The sequence below is a fragment of the Cryptomeria japonica genome, chromosome 10, assembly GCF_030272615.1.
Source record: "Cryptomeria japonica chromosome 10, Sugi_1.0, whole genome shotgun sequence".
In the NCBI taxonomy this organism is placed as follows: domain Eukaryota; kingdom Viridiplantae; phylum Streptophyta; class Pinopsida; order Cupressales; family Cupressaceae; genus Cryptomeria; species Cryptomeria japonica.
The window spans coordinates 837,864,604-837,880,763 of NC_081414.1; positions in this window are offsets into that span (position 1 = coordinate 837,864,604).

The window sequence follows — 16,160 nt, forward strand, 5'->3', positions numbered from 1 at the left end:
GCTCGCTAACTTGCCACTTAAAATGTTAAACATGAAATTGATCTGTGAGTTAGAGATGAAACATAAAATATGTCTGACCAGCCATTTCACCACCCTTGACATTGACATGGACAAATAAAGAGAGGACAACTCATATTTTCAACGCATGACAACTAGCCAACAAATGCAAAAAACAAAGACAAAAACCTAATGCCCATGAACATGACCAGAACTCAGGAAAAGACACTTCCATAAAACTAGAGGACAAACCCACGACATGAATCAAAGCTTGACATGACTTAACCAGAAAAATTGTAGTCCTAACAGGTGTGACCCTTGAAGTCAAACAAACTTTGTCTGCTCTTCTCGATATGAATGATATTGGGGATTTTTGAATTTGGACAATTTGAAGAAGGGAATATATCATATTTTAAGATGAAGATTATGATCATAGAGGACATTTTGAGCCTTGGAGTTGGCATTTTGGAAAAATGAAATAAATATTGTTCTAACATCATGTTAAGCATTTAATGTAGAAAGGTTCTAACAGTTATGCAGTATAAATAGTTTTATAGATCTTGTGAAATAAATTGTTGCATTTCATGTTAAGCATAATGTGGAACCAATTTACCAAAGATAATATATATTCAAGAATCAAACTTCATTCAGAACTAAATATAATCTCTTAGCTCTAAGAGTGAAGACTCTAAATTTCTTAAACTAGAACTAAAATATATAGTATCAGTCAACATGCAGTTACAAATAACTATTAGAAACTATATTCTAATTGTTTAGTAATAATTTAAATTTACAATTAAAAATATGAAATAAGTATCCATTCTGATTGACAATTTCAAGGAATCCAATATAAAAAATCATCAACAACAACTATAGCTTTGTTACTTGTAAATTGTAATAACTAATATGACTCAAGAAGTTTAGTATAAATACCTAAAAAATTGATTTCTAATTCACTTCAGTGACTCAGTCTAGAATGAGGGACTCTAAGGCTTCTACATCTGAAATAGACTCAAGATCCTAAACCTAACTAGTATTAATGGGTCCATCTTCATTCTGAGTCGAGTATTCAAAAATTTCTTCATCTTCAATTTCATGCTAACTCTGAGATCCATCATTTGTCTCACACTAGAAGTAGCACCACCATCTTTTGAAGTGTTGCACAGCCCTCATCTTTCGTGCATTGAATTCTAGATTGCCAGTGCCGTATCATAAGAAAAATAACTAGCATTATACTGAGTTACAAACAACCTCAAGCAAGTTTCCAATTTTTTGTCTAGTTTGTTTCTGATCTTTGATTTCAAAAGCCCTAATGCACTGAAAACTCTCTCATCTTCCATCAACCCCAATATCATTGTTTGACATAAATCAACAAGTTTGAAATATTCTGGTATTGAAGTATGCAATACTTCACTCTGATCTATCCTTTTCCAAAGCCTTGTTATTGATCCAGGTTCAAATGGATTCTCGAAGTCTTTCAAATGTTGTTTCATACACAATGCAAAGCATTTAAATTGGTTTTTAATATGATCTGAATTTAAAATCCCTTCTATTGGTTGTCCATTGCAATATGCATCTTTTGAAAATGTCGATATCAATTCCTCTATTTTTTTATGAAACACCTTTGCATCATTTGGATTATCTCCAAATGAATGCCAAAATTGAGGATACACACAACCCATGGCTTCAAGTATTTCTTCTCGAGGGAATCTTTCATGAATCTCAGTTGAAAGTTCATATGCAATAGACTTCAAATTATCACTATCAGATTTAACAATCCTGTCAAAATCTTCCTTTTTAACTGGTAGTGCTCTACCTTGCTTTCCCATCTTAGATTGGTGCATTGGTATCTTAAATATTTTTACAAAGACACGTAACTCATTTTTTGCATTGAAATGTAAAATTTTTTTAACATGATCCAAATATATAATTATCTGCTACCTAAAAAAATTTGGGCTTCGCCCTGTTAGATCTGAATATAGACCATCCAGGGCCAAGCATGTCATTTTATGTAGAGTGCTATACTCATTGATATACATAGTTCTTTCTTGGGCTTTCTGAACAAGTTTGTTCATTGAATCTAGTATGGGGAGAAGAGTAGCTAAAGTTAACAGTCTCTATATCACTTAACTCATGTAAGAGATCAGGAGCTTTGTCTACTATGAGGCGTTGCTCGTACATTAGTCCGATCAAGGATTGATATTCTATTAGAACTCATTCCGTTGGTCCATGCAAGGAGATCCATCTGGTTCAAAATCCCTGAGAAGCTTGTTTCCTATTGTTACTCCCTTAGCAAAAATCTGAAATTATGCAAAACATTTAGAACTTCGGCAGAAGTATGAGTGGAGCTCGTGGAGCACATTTTCAACTTTTGACACCGTAAGGAAATTGCTTACAATTCAATATGTTAAATTCATTAGATGGGCCATGCAGTGAATGCCAAGCATGTATGGTGCAATACTAGTCTGTAATCTTGTGCAAAGACCGGTCCTTTGACCTTGAATTACTGCAGCTCCATCAACTGTAACACACACCAACTTCTTGGCAATTGTCAAGTCATCAATACCAACAATTTCATTCAAAGCTTTCTTAACTTCCACATATAAATTTTTTCTTGTTGAATTGCCCCTCATTTTATGAACACAGAGTAGATGAGCTTGAGGGACATGTTATTTTATTGTATACACATGCATATAGACCCAAATAGTTTTATCTACCGTAGTAACTTCATCTATGGATAATGAAATGAATTTTGACTCTTTTACACTCTCCTATAAAATTTTCTTTTCCACCTCATCGAGATAGTTTGCCATTTCCCATCTAACGTTTATTGACCAATGTGACATAGGATAGTGAGGAACATTAAAAAAAGATAATAAGTTATTATATTTTGGGAAATGTTTCATAGGATGCCCTCTCAATAGAATATGAAAAATAACACTCATCTGAATAATCTTTTCTAGGTTTTCATCTTTCCCTGCATGTTCAAGCCCAACCTTGATTGTATTTCCACTATTACCAATCAGTTTTATTTTATGGTTATGCTCTTCATATTCCATGACATACTTAACATAAATACATTCTTGCTTTTATTTCCATCTTACTACTGGTGTTTCCTTTTTGTCTCTAGTCTATTTTTCATAAACCTTACCAATATGCTTTTCTATGGTGTCAAGATTTAGCTGCAACTTCTTGTCTCTTTTAGTTTTCAAGCTACAAATCTTACACCTGCATTCTGTTGGTTGTTCATCATTATTTGGGACTTGTTCAATGAATGGGTACTTTTCTACCCAATCAAGCTTAAATCTCCTTGTCATTTCCCACTCCCACCCCATTTTTACTTTTCTTTTTCTTTTCTTCCTACCAATATCATCTTCAGTGCTAGCATTCTCATCCAAGTGAATTATCTCATTGTGGGTATCCCTTACAACATATTCTCACATGTCGGTATTGTCATCCTCATTTGACACATTTAACTCAATGACAATCCCACCTTTTGGTGGTGGCGAGCTACCGTGAATGGCTTCTACAACTACAGAAGTTGATGGACCAGAAACTTTGCCAATTCCAAAGTAAGACTTTATGGTAGTATCTCTAAGTTTTGGGAATTTTTATGGCCTCCCAATCCCTTCACCGCACTGAGGAGTCTTACCCTTATCTGACCTCCCAATCCCTTCACTTCCCTGAGGATTCTTACCCTTGTCTAGCCTCCCAATCCCTTCACTGCCCTGAGGAGTCTCACCCTTATTTGACATCTCAATACCTTCACCACCCTGAGGAGTCTCACCATTGTCTGACATCTTGACCTCTCACTATGAATTAAAACTAATACTATGAAGTATGAAGAAATAATTACTCACCTTTATGCTTTCTCAATTCTCTGAATTAGGAATCAGGAATGCTTGGGCCTATGTTGCAGGATTGCAACTCTAGCCCTCCGCCCTATAATCAACTTCAAGGTTCCAACTCAAATTGCGCAATGCGATTTGAGAGCTCCCAAATTTACTAATCAGACACGAACAAATTTTAAGGAAGACTATTTCAAACTTTCAATTGTATTTATATCAATCCATGATTCCACTTTTGGTGAATTCTGCAGGATTTGTAAAATGCATCTTATTGGCCCTCCGATTTGTATGTAGGTGTCATACTCTATATGCATTGAATATTTTTAATTTGGTGAAATGGGTCCTCAAATGCTTATAATGTTTTATTGGTCATCCAATTTGTATGTAGGTGTCATACTCTATATGCATTGGAATTTGACAAAATGGGTCCTCGAATGCTTATAATGTTTTATTTATTATTGGTGAATTGGGTCTCATTATGCTTAACGTAAAATTTAATAACTGGCAAAATGGGCCGATGCATGCAATGAAGATTTAATTAACCGTTGGTGAAATAGGTCTTGGGTACAATGTCATGTTATTATTTCTAGTGAATAAGGTAGGTGATCTAATACCCACGTCCGAGTGATTCCAGGCAATTATAAAGGGCATCCACATGAAATGGTATGTGGTCAATGGCGAATCTGAAATAGATTGGAGTGTTAACGCTAAAATTCTGGACAATTTGGCCACCGTGTTGTCCAATACTATTTGCCAATTCCAGGAAAAAGGAATCGCAGAAATCGCCAAAAAGGCGAAGATTTGCCATCAAAAAACACTCTGAACAAAAGGAGTAGTTTGACTATGAACAATCTCAAACCTATCAACATCACATGGGCCTACTAAATAGCAATGTGATTTTCCAATAGCAAATTGAGCCTCTCAAACTACATTGATAAAACATGTTGTTTGTTGGGTATTGGTACCAATAATTATAAACCAAAATCTAAAAACATATGTGTCAAGTAGTGAGATAAACGTGTAGCCTATTAAACCACCTGGACCTCAGAACTTATTATTATTGAAATCTCCTAGCAAGAAAAGGGTAAATATTGATAGTTCTAATACCATGTTGGTGTCACCCAAGAACAACAACCTACAAAAACAGTAACCTTCAAAATGTAAAGAGAAGAAATAGGAAGATTCTATTTCACAAATGACCAAAAGTAAAATGAGATATGAGGTATATAAAATGTACAACACTTTGTATAAATAAGCAAGGTGTGATGAGGTATGAGCTAACTACCTACAACAAATATTAAATGCACTATACACAATATCAAATGCTAAGTGACTAAAATGTAAAAATGAGATATGGACCCATTATAAAGATAATCTAGAATGCCACCTAGGACTAGGTAAAATTAAGTTATGTGAGTAGGAGAAAACTACATTCACACCGACATTCATTTATTTTGGTCAGTAGACACCACCAATAAACATAGGAGAAGGTAGTGAGAAGTATTAGGACCTCCTTGATTCTCCTACATACATTGTCCTGAGTAAATATATACACTAAGGAAAGGAGATACGACACTTTCCCAATTTACTAGGTCCCACAAGAAGCCCCAAAATGGTCTGAAATGACTCAATACCCTAAAGGAAAAAACCTATGGGATTGACAATCATCACATGAGATTACAATATTGTCTCTTGTATCTCATTTAATCCTTCCAAATTGGGTTCTTCTTTTCTTTCAATAGCAAACAACTTTGCTATGTTATTAATATCCTTGTAATTATGCTCATAGTTTGTTGCATTAACTTCCTCCACATAATTTTATTTTGGACTCTTTCCTATGGAAATGTGCACAATCCTCTAGTTATCTACAAATGAAATCTCTTCCTTCTGGACATCAATTACTTCGTTTTCATCAACAAACCACCTTAATCCCATTATTGCATTAAAGGAATGAAAATTTCCATTTACTATCACCAATAAGTTAAAGTATACCAATTGTTTGATGCCATGGACATTGACCTTGATAGGGTAAGTGTACAAAGATGGTGGTCAAAAAGGGGGGTATAAGTGGACACTTTTTTTTTCTAAAATCAGGTGAACCTGAACTTGGAGGCAAACTTTGAAAGTCATCCACTAAAGATATGAAGATAATCAAACAACAAATGTTGTAGTACTATGAATCTAGTTTCCAAACTACTAAATGTTTTCAAAATTGGATAAGATTAACGGGGTCAAATCCTTCACGCATGAAAAACAAACCCTATTTTTTTCTGAAAAACATAACATAGTGTCTGGCGTGTGCACCCAAAAAGCCATAGTTAGATTTAGTATTTTGACAAATCCTTTCGCAGAAAGATAGTTTAGAGTGAGCACTAGAAGTTTTTTATTTTTTTGTCAAGTTTTTTTTTTTTATGATTTTTCCAATCGAGCACATCCTAAAAATTAGGTACCTGTTCATGCGCAAAGCATAACTTGCAGTAAAAAAATTGAAACTACAAATTTATTTTTTTAAATTGTAAAGAATCAAGTGCACTACAATAATATATAAAGTTTTTAAAATTTGGATAAGTATGTCTGTGAGAACTATGGAGACATAGGTAAAATAAATTCAATAATAATATGTTATTGTTGTTCAAATTTAAAAAGAACTATATGGTTAGAAAGCTCAGAACATGGGTGAAAATATGGTGGCAATTTTACAAATACCCACTTGACGATGACAAAGTCGAGAAACCAAGTTGATAAAATAAAACACATCAAAAAGGAGGGAAATGGAGGGAAATCAAACTTCCAACCCATAGCTTTGTCATCTAGGCCTATTTCCAAGCCTAAACAATCAAAAGCGTGTACAAGGTACCTATGGTATAAGAAGCGCATACGCACTACTTTTGTTTAAAATTTCGGTGTGTGTATAATATGTATAATATGATATTATATATAATATGTTATATGTATATACATATAATATATAATATATATATATACATATATATATATATGTATATATGTATGTATATGTATATATGTATATATATATGTATATGTATATATATATATATTATGTATATATATATATATACATATATATATACATATACACATATATATACATATATACATATACATATATATATATATACATATATACATATATACATATATATATATATATACATATATACATATATATATACATATGTATATGTGTATACATGTATATATGTACATATATATACATACCCCATCCCTCTATCTGTTCTTCTCTCCCTCCCCACTCTTTCTCTCTCCCTACCCCATTTATCTCCCTTACTTTATATTGTTGTATTTCAATTAGGTCTACCATGTAGTGGTCACCATTTGGATTAGCACTAGACCTAATAATCTCAAGGTCCACAGTTTGAGCTCGAGAGGCTATTCTTTCCTTGATAGACTTAGCATTTGACTCAGTGTAAAAAATCCATTGTGCATCATCCATCCACCACACACCTCCTATTGTGGGCTTTGGGAAATCTTTGGTAATGAACATTTTTTCTTCCTAATTTGCTCCCTTGGGATTCTTAGAATATGAAGTGGTTTCCAAACTCATGGTCTAGGTAGCAATTTATAGTCATACCAAGGAAATAAATTCCATTGCATTTAACTATCTTATTAGCTTATACAATAAGATTGATTTTATAGGATACAATTTAATTGATCTCTCTCTCTCTCTCTCTCTCTCTCTCTCTCTCTCTCTCTCTCTCTCTCTCTCTCTCCACTTCTCCCTTCTCCCTTATCCCTTCCTCCATACCCCATCCCTCTCTCTCTTCTTCTCTCCCTCCCCACTCTTTCTCTCTCCCTCTCTCCCCCTCCCTCTCCCTGCCTCTCTCCCTCTCTCTCTTCTTCTCTCTCTCCCCCTCCCTCTCCCTCCCTCTCTCCCCCTCCCTCTCCCTCCCTCTCTCCCTCTCTCTCTCTCTCTCTCTCCCTCCCTCTCCCTCTATTTATCTCCCTCTCTCTCTCTCTCCCTCCCACTCCTTCCCCCTCTCCATCTCCCTCTCCATCTCCCTCCCTCCCTTTTCCTTCACTTTTTTATTACTACAAATAGCATGTACAGGCTATTGAGCCTATTAGTTCTCTGCCCTACCATAACATTTTTAAGGCCTAGGAGCGCGTACAAGGTGCAAAAAACATATTGTTGGGATTTCAAACATTTTAGGCACTAACAACACGTACACAGTTATTAATAGACCACGTACACGATACTTAGACATATTTTTAGTTGCCCAAGAGCCTCAATGGCCTCAAAATAAGTTTTTGAGGTCGTTGAAGGTCCTAGTGCAACTGTGCTTGCACTCCTGTCACTGTTTAATACATAGATGTAAGTGAATTTTTTGTTTTTGCATGATTTTAAATGTTTGAATTGTTGTTCTTATTAGTTTTGTCGATATTATTGTGATTGTTTAATAGTTCTGATTAAAAAAAATAATGTTAAGATGCATATTTATGGTTATTTGATTGTTTATGAACTTTTGTTTACATATATACGTAATATGATTCTATTTAGGACAACCGATATCAACCATGGGAAAGAACAAGTGAGGAATGGTGGAACAATGAGAGGCTAAAAAGAAAAGACAAAGGTATTGTATGAAGAAGTTACGTGACATAAGAACAATGGGACAAGAAGGTATGTCATCCTCAACATCTCAATTTGATTTACCAAACGAACATAATGCACCTAATGCAATTGAAGAAGAGACATTTGATTTATTGTATGAACCTAATGCAAGTGAAGAAGAGACCACAGTGAATAATAAATTATATGATGAACATACACCTGCTCTATTTGATGAATTGAATGTACACAATGCATCGATATTAACACCTCCTAGAATCATTCATAGGAAACCGGATTATCTAATTGACATTGATGAGAATATATTGAAGTCAATGTCTAATAAAATGAATGAATGAACTTGTAAGAGAATGGTTAAAAGAATATGGAAAAACTATTTTGGAAACTTAAATCAAATTGCAAGATGTCAATTAATTTTTCAAAATGATTAAAAATTTGAATTTTAGAGAGAGAATAAAAATTCTAGGCCTAAGATCATCTAAAAGTAACAACAAAAAAACTATTGTGAGAAATCTATTTGATGCATATCAAGCTATTGGTTCAAAATAGTATACTAAAGATTCTAATGTTACTTGACATGTCATTACATCAACCATAATTAGCAAGAAAATAAAAAAAAGATCATTTGATAAGCAAAACAAGTAAGTCATTAAACGTTAGTAGAACAACATTAAGTAAAGCATTACAGAGATGGGAAAAAATAGAGTAACGTAACAATAATTCTCGTTGGGCATTCTTAGGTAGACAACCACACAAAGACAAGGTTGTTGTTGATGCACTAAGAACATTAAATGAAAATTTTTGGCATGACAACACAAGAGTTTTGCCCAACCAAAGAGATGTTGTTAGAAGGTGAATTGGGTCTACAAATAGTGAGACACATGTCAAACACTATTTGGATATGACTCAAACAAAATTTTATGAAAGATTCTTTGAAAAAATTTCTCAAATAAGAATTTCTCAAATATTTTTTGAAATGGAAAAACCTTTTTATATTGATATTAATCATGTACGCACAACGTGTTGTTGTAGGATGCATATTGAATTTTCCATGCACTATGATATTTTTGTCATATTTTTTCTACTTTTCACACTAATGATGTTTTGCAGGAATGCAATATGTACAAGCAGCTCCTAAGTCAGTAAGAGAATTTATTTCAATTGTGCTATGTAATAGACATGATGGTTGCATTTATTGTAAGATGCCTTGTTTGCAAGGTTCTTGTGCTATATGTGGTGGTTTGCAATGTTTACCAAGATGTGCACATTTGGAGAGCACACATGAAATTGGTAGGAAACTAGTTTCTTTTGGAAAATACAAGATAGTCACATATGGAGTTAAAGATGGAAAAGTTTTGAAGAGATGTGAGTTAGTGAAAAATAATATGTGTAGCTGAATTTATGAAAATGTTTCAAGAGAAACTAGTTTATGAGTACATAATGCATACACATAGAGCTCGATGGTTAGATGAGAAATTCAAGTTATGTAACGATACATTTCCTCTTGGCACCATTGTCTCTGTTGTTGATTTTTCTGAAAATTATACACTACAACCTCAAAATGAAGTGCAATCTATGTATTATCATTCTACACAAGTTTCTATTTTTGTACACATAGCATTCATGCATGTAGATGATAGCACATAGGAGGATAGAAAGGTTGTAAGAGAGTATCACTTCTACATAAGTGATGATCGTACTCATTAATCAGAGTTTGTACAAGGATGCTTTAAAGTTTTCTATGATAATTTAAAGGAAAGAAACATACAATACAACCGACACTTGATAAGGCCAGATAATTGCACCGCACAATTCCAGAATGCAAGGATGTTTTATTGGTTGACAAGGATGCATATGACAAGCGGTGTACAACATTTTTGAAATTTCATTGAGGCTGTACATGGTAAGGGAGAGCACGATGGTGCAGGAGCATGTGTAAAAAGAGCCCTAACTAGAGAAGAATTGAAGTACGAAGGTGGTATTGAGTTGATAGATGCAGAAACAATTGTGCAATGGTGTAACTCTACAATGGGTCCAGATAATCCAGGTACATCAATGGTTCATATATATTTTTGGTTGATCATTTAATCTAACATTGAAAACTATCTATATTGTTGTATAGTTGCAGGATCAAGTGGCATGCACTCATTTACAAGTTCAAATGCAAGTTCACTAGTAATTTATACAAGACAAATGGTATGTTACAAATGGTATGTTTTTTCTCTTCATGAATGTATTGTTTGTGGGAAGAATGTGAATCACAAGAGTGGGTTGACCAATGGTCTTGTAGACTATTGGTTCCCATTGATACATATCAAATTCTCAAAGCACTACAATTGAGCCAGATGGAGATATCAGTGGATTTTGACCATGTATCCGACCTAGTGGATTCAGGTATATTTTGAGTTAATTTTTTTGCAAGTATTCTTTTTGGTTCATTTTGTTTTACATCACACTTTATTTTTTGTATTAATTATCACTTTATAAAATCCAAGTCATGTGTATGCAGTTGTTGCAGAAGAGAACAATGAAGAAGGAACGAATTACTATTTGTGTTGTTGTGTTGAGCCTAAAAGAAAATTGACAACCACTATCATTGATAGAGAGGGTATTGAGTACCCAATAGGGTTTGTTGTCATGACAAGAACATGGCTTAGGAGATACCCTATCAAGAATTCTGATGTTTGGTTGTTTGAGGACTTCGAAACACAAACATATTCTTCATTTCTCTAACCTTGTTGTTGCAAAAAATATTCATTTGATGAAGTATTGTGGTAGACCTCATAACAAGATTTTATGGAAAGTTCGTGAATCTAACCGCAAGGTAATACTTGACACAATACGGGTAAGACTCGATCCTGAAGGCTCACTTGATTGATTCTATGGTTCAGAGTAGAATGATTTTGAGAAATTTGTATATATCATCGACGAATTGTTCTATATTCATTTTTTGTATATATAATTTCACATGAGCTGATTTGTACATTTTTAGGGCCATAATTTTGTATATTTAAATGGCAATGAGCTGATTTGTACATATTTAGATGCAAAATTTTGTATATTAAAATGGTGATGAGCCGAATCGCATATATCGTAATGCCAAATTTTGTATAAAAGCCCATGAGATGATTTGTAAGAAATTTTTTCCTATATTCAAATAGCCAAGAGATGATATGACCATATTTAGAGGAAAATTTTGAATAATATGTGACAATGTTTTGTGACTATTTTTTGTGTCTATGTTTTGTGACTATGTTTTGAGTTTATGTGATGTGATAAGGTCAATCATGACCAGTATTGATAAGGTCAATCAAGAAAATTCTTGATTCTTGTAGAATCATGGAGAGTTATTTGATTCATTATCAGGTCATAGGAGTCATATATTGAGTCTCAACACAATTTGAGCAAATATTGTCATTATTGTTAAAAAAGTTGTCAAAACAATTGTCATGCAACTTGTACATCTCGTCAGTAGGGTATGGCTCTCAACATTTTGACGCTTTGGGATACATAAGAGGAGAATGCCTAGCATAAACCTAACCACTCTAATGCATTCTTGACATTGGTTTGTGCACAGGACAAATCGAATCAATTCTAGCCTATCTTACAACTTTGCATTGCATGCAACTGACGGTTTTTGCAGCAAGCGAAAAAATGCTACCAATTGAAAATGGCTCCGAGTCATCAAAAACTGAGATACAAAATTTTAGAGGAGCCTCACACAACCCCACTAGTTCAAATGAATCGATCATATGTGTTCTGGATTGGAAGAAATAGTTTGTCAAAGTTTAACATTTTTTTTTACTTAGGGCACTTGAGAGATCGCGCTGATAGGGTATGGCTCTTGACGTTCCCGTGCTTTGGGATGCATGAGAGTAAAATTCCTAGTGTAAACCTACCCACCCATATGCATTTGTGATGTTGGTTCATGCATAGGATGAATAGAATCAATTCTAGCCTATCTTGCAACTTTGCATTGCATGCAACTGACGGTTTTTGCAGCAAGCGAAAAAATGCTATCAATTGAAAATGGCTCCAATTCGTTAGAAAATAAGATAGGCCATTGTAGAGAAGCCTCACGTGAGCCTACAAGTTCAAATGAATCGATCAAATGTGTCATGGATTGGAAGAAATAGTTTGTCAAAGTTTGACAATTATTTGGACTCAGGCCACTTGAGAGATCATGCAAGTATGGTATGACTCTCGACATTATGACACTTTGGGATGTACGAGAGGAGAATGCCTAGCATAAAATTTCCCACCTGAATGTGTTCATGATGTCGGTTTGTGCACAGGATGAACCAAATCAAATCTATCCTATCTTGCAACTTTGCATTGCATGCAACTGACGATTTTTGCAGCAAGCAAAAAATGCTACCAATTGGCAATGGCTCAGATTCATGAGAAACTAAGATAGGCAATTGTAGAGGAGCCTCACACAACCCCACAAGTTCAAATAGATTGATCATATGTGTCTTGGATAGGAAGAAATAGTCCATCAAAGTTTGATAATTTTTTAGACTCAAGGCAGTTGAGAGGTCACACCGGTAGGGTAAGGCTCTCGACCTTCTGACACTTTGGGATGCATGAGAGGAGCATTCCTAGCATAAAAATACCCTCCAAGACACATTCATGATGTCAATTTATGCATGGGATGAACGAAATCAATTCTAGCCTATCATGCAACTGATGGTTTTTGTTGCACACAAAAAAATGCTACCAATTGAAAATGGCTCTGGGTCGTCAGAAACCGAGATAGGCCATTGTAGAGGAGCTTCATACAACCTTGCAAGTTCAAATAGATTGATCATATGTGTCTTGGATTGGAAGAAACAATCCGTCAAAGTTTGATAATTTTTTGGACTCAGGGCACTTGAGAGATCGCACCCGTAGGGTATGACTCTTGGCGATCCGGTGCTTTGGGATGAATGAGAGGAGAATTCCTAGCATAAATCTACCCACCCAAATGTATTTATGATGTTGGTTTGTGCACAAGACAAACCAAATCAATTCTATCCTATCTTGCAACTTTGCATTGCATGCAACTGATGGTTTTTGCAGCAAGCGAAAAAAAATGCTACCAATTGAAAATGGCTCTGAGTCATTAGAAACAAAGATAGACCATTATAGAGGAGCCTCACGCAACACCATAGTTCCAAATGGATCAATCATATGTGTCCTAGACTGGAAGAAATAGTCTGTCAAATTTTGACAATTTTTTGGACTCAGGGCACTTGATAGATCGTGTTGGTAGGGTATCACTCTCGATGTTCTTGTGCTTTGTGATGCATGAGAGGATCATGTCTAATGTAAACCTGCCTACCTTGATGTGCTCATAATGTCAATTTGTGCACATGACAAATGAAATCAATTCTAGCCTATCTTGCAACTTTGACAATTTTGACAACTAAGCAACTTTTACATCTTTTATCTAAATGAATCCAAACTTTGACATCTTTGACAATAATTGAAAACCTTTTACATCTTCGGTCCAAATGACCCCAAACAGGAGAACAAAAATTTGACCATTTTGAGCATGAGGGTTCTCTCGCACCACACACGTATTGTTGTTTATATTCATATTGTTGATTACATAGGCAAATATTCATTTAAATTTATAAAAGGGCATCCACCAAATACATCGAATACACAATAATGACCAGAATACAAAGAGTTTGTAGGGTTAATTCAATATTTTAAATTTTTTATCAAATCATATTCGATGATTGTAATGTTTTATATCAGATATTTTTGTTGTTTATATTCATATTGTTGATAACATAGGAAAATGATCAATTGACTTTATAAAAGGGCAGCCATGAAATACAACGAATACACAATAATGAACTCAGTACACATTTATTGGATCAAATATCAACATTTATATATATATATATATATAAACATGTTTGCCAAGTCAATACAAGTATTACAAAATTTGGCATATGCCATTTCCAAATCGATATACAATAAAAATGTAGAATATATCTACATGTAGTGATCATTTTATGACCACAACTAACACTATATGATCATAAACTTTTGGTGGATCATCAAAATCAAGCTTCTTCAATGTAGTATGCGGCTCTGTAGATGGCTGCAAAACCATAATTCAAAAGCCAAGTTAAAATTCTTTTGTAGAAAATAGTTCATAAGTAACAACATAACTATGCATTTAACTATAATTTTTTTGCAATTGATATTTAGATTACCTCATGGTGCAGTAGCACCCATTTTTGGTTGCATTTTCAAAGTTTTCAACAATTTTAGTGTGATTAGGTTTAAATGTGTGTTTTCTCAGTTTGAAATGGCATCTCATCAGTGCATCGGGATAACTTATTCTGATGGGTTGATTGTTGGTGAGTCATCGAGTATCGGAAGGAGCCGGTTCAAGCTACCCTGACATCCCGATGAGAAACCATTGGATTGGAGTGCGTTGATGAATGAAGTATCGGAGATCGGCAAGATTGGTTTCTCCCTACACTGATAACCCGATGAGACCGACTCCTGTGCTAAGTTGTCATTGGCCATCAGGTTAAAATGTTTGCAGTCTTCCCGATGGAACCTTCTTCTTGTTCGGTTTACAAGCGAGCAAGTCTGGGACGATCAGACAATTGTCACCATACTACTGGGGCAAGTTGCATGATGTTTATCTTATGCGACTTGGTGACCATGGTCGGACCCAGCGAGAAGTTAGTGAGCGGAGACTGCCAGCTAACGGGTGAGCAAGTCTTGGGAGGATCAACGTCGGTTGCTATACTGCTATGGAAAGTTGCCCAAGGTTTATCTCCCGTGACTTGGCGACCATGGTGGGACCCAGCGAGAAGGTAGCGAGTGAAGCGAGTCAAAGTGGAGCCATCGGGTATCGGCATAACTAGTTTTTGGGCCGCTCGATAACCTGATGGGAAATCATACGGTTTGGAGCGCATCATCGACCATCAGTAGAACATAACCGGATAAGAAGAATTCTATTGGGAGCACACCATCGGCCATCGGAGTGAGTGTTTTGATGCTACTCCGATGACCCGATAGAACCTGTCCGACAATTGCCGCTGGAAACCATTGGTAACGAAATCAATCCTTTCCAATAGGAGGAGTTCATGACAGAGGGAGGAATGTATAAAAGACCCAATGGGCATCTATAAAGGGGTTGTTGTTGAATGTAATAACTTTCCATGGAGAATGCATCTATTTTCCTAAATAAAAAGAGAAGTCTATTTTTTGATTTCCTTTGTGTTTGATTTCTATTGTGAATTGCAATAATGTTTTAGAATCTTTAAGTTCACTATTGCAGTTAATGCAAATGCTTCATTTCTCTATTTTGTGAGTTACTGGGTTGAACTCGAGAATAAGCTCAAAATCTATAAATAATTTTTCCATTTTCAGTTTTGGTTCTTTGTTTGTAAATACCAACAAGGCTCTAGCTTGAAACTCCAAATGACCATTGGAGGTTGTCAGGCAGAGCCAATCATGTACACTAGGTTTTCATTTGTGGAAGTCCAGGAGATGGCACTAGCTATTCCTGTCAATTGGCCCTAGGCGAGATTGGTGATAATCCGGGTAGGTGTTAGTAGTGTAAAGGAGATAACTTGCAAGGGAGGAATCTATTGAGAATTGGAAGAAGATCCAGAAGGCTATGAGCCCTGGAACTTAGTCATTTTATAACCAAAAGGAGAGAGTTTTCCAAGCCAAACATGAAGGGA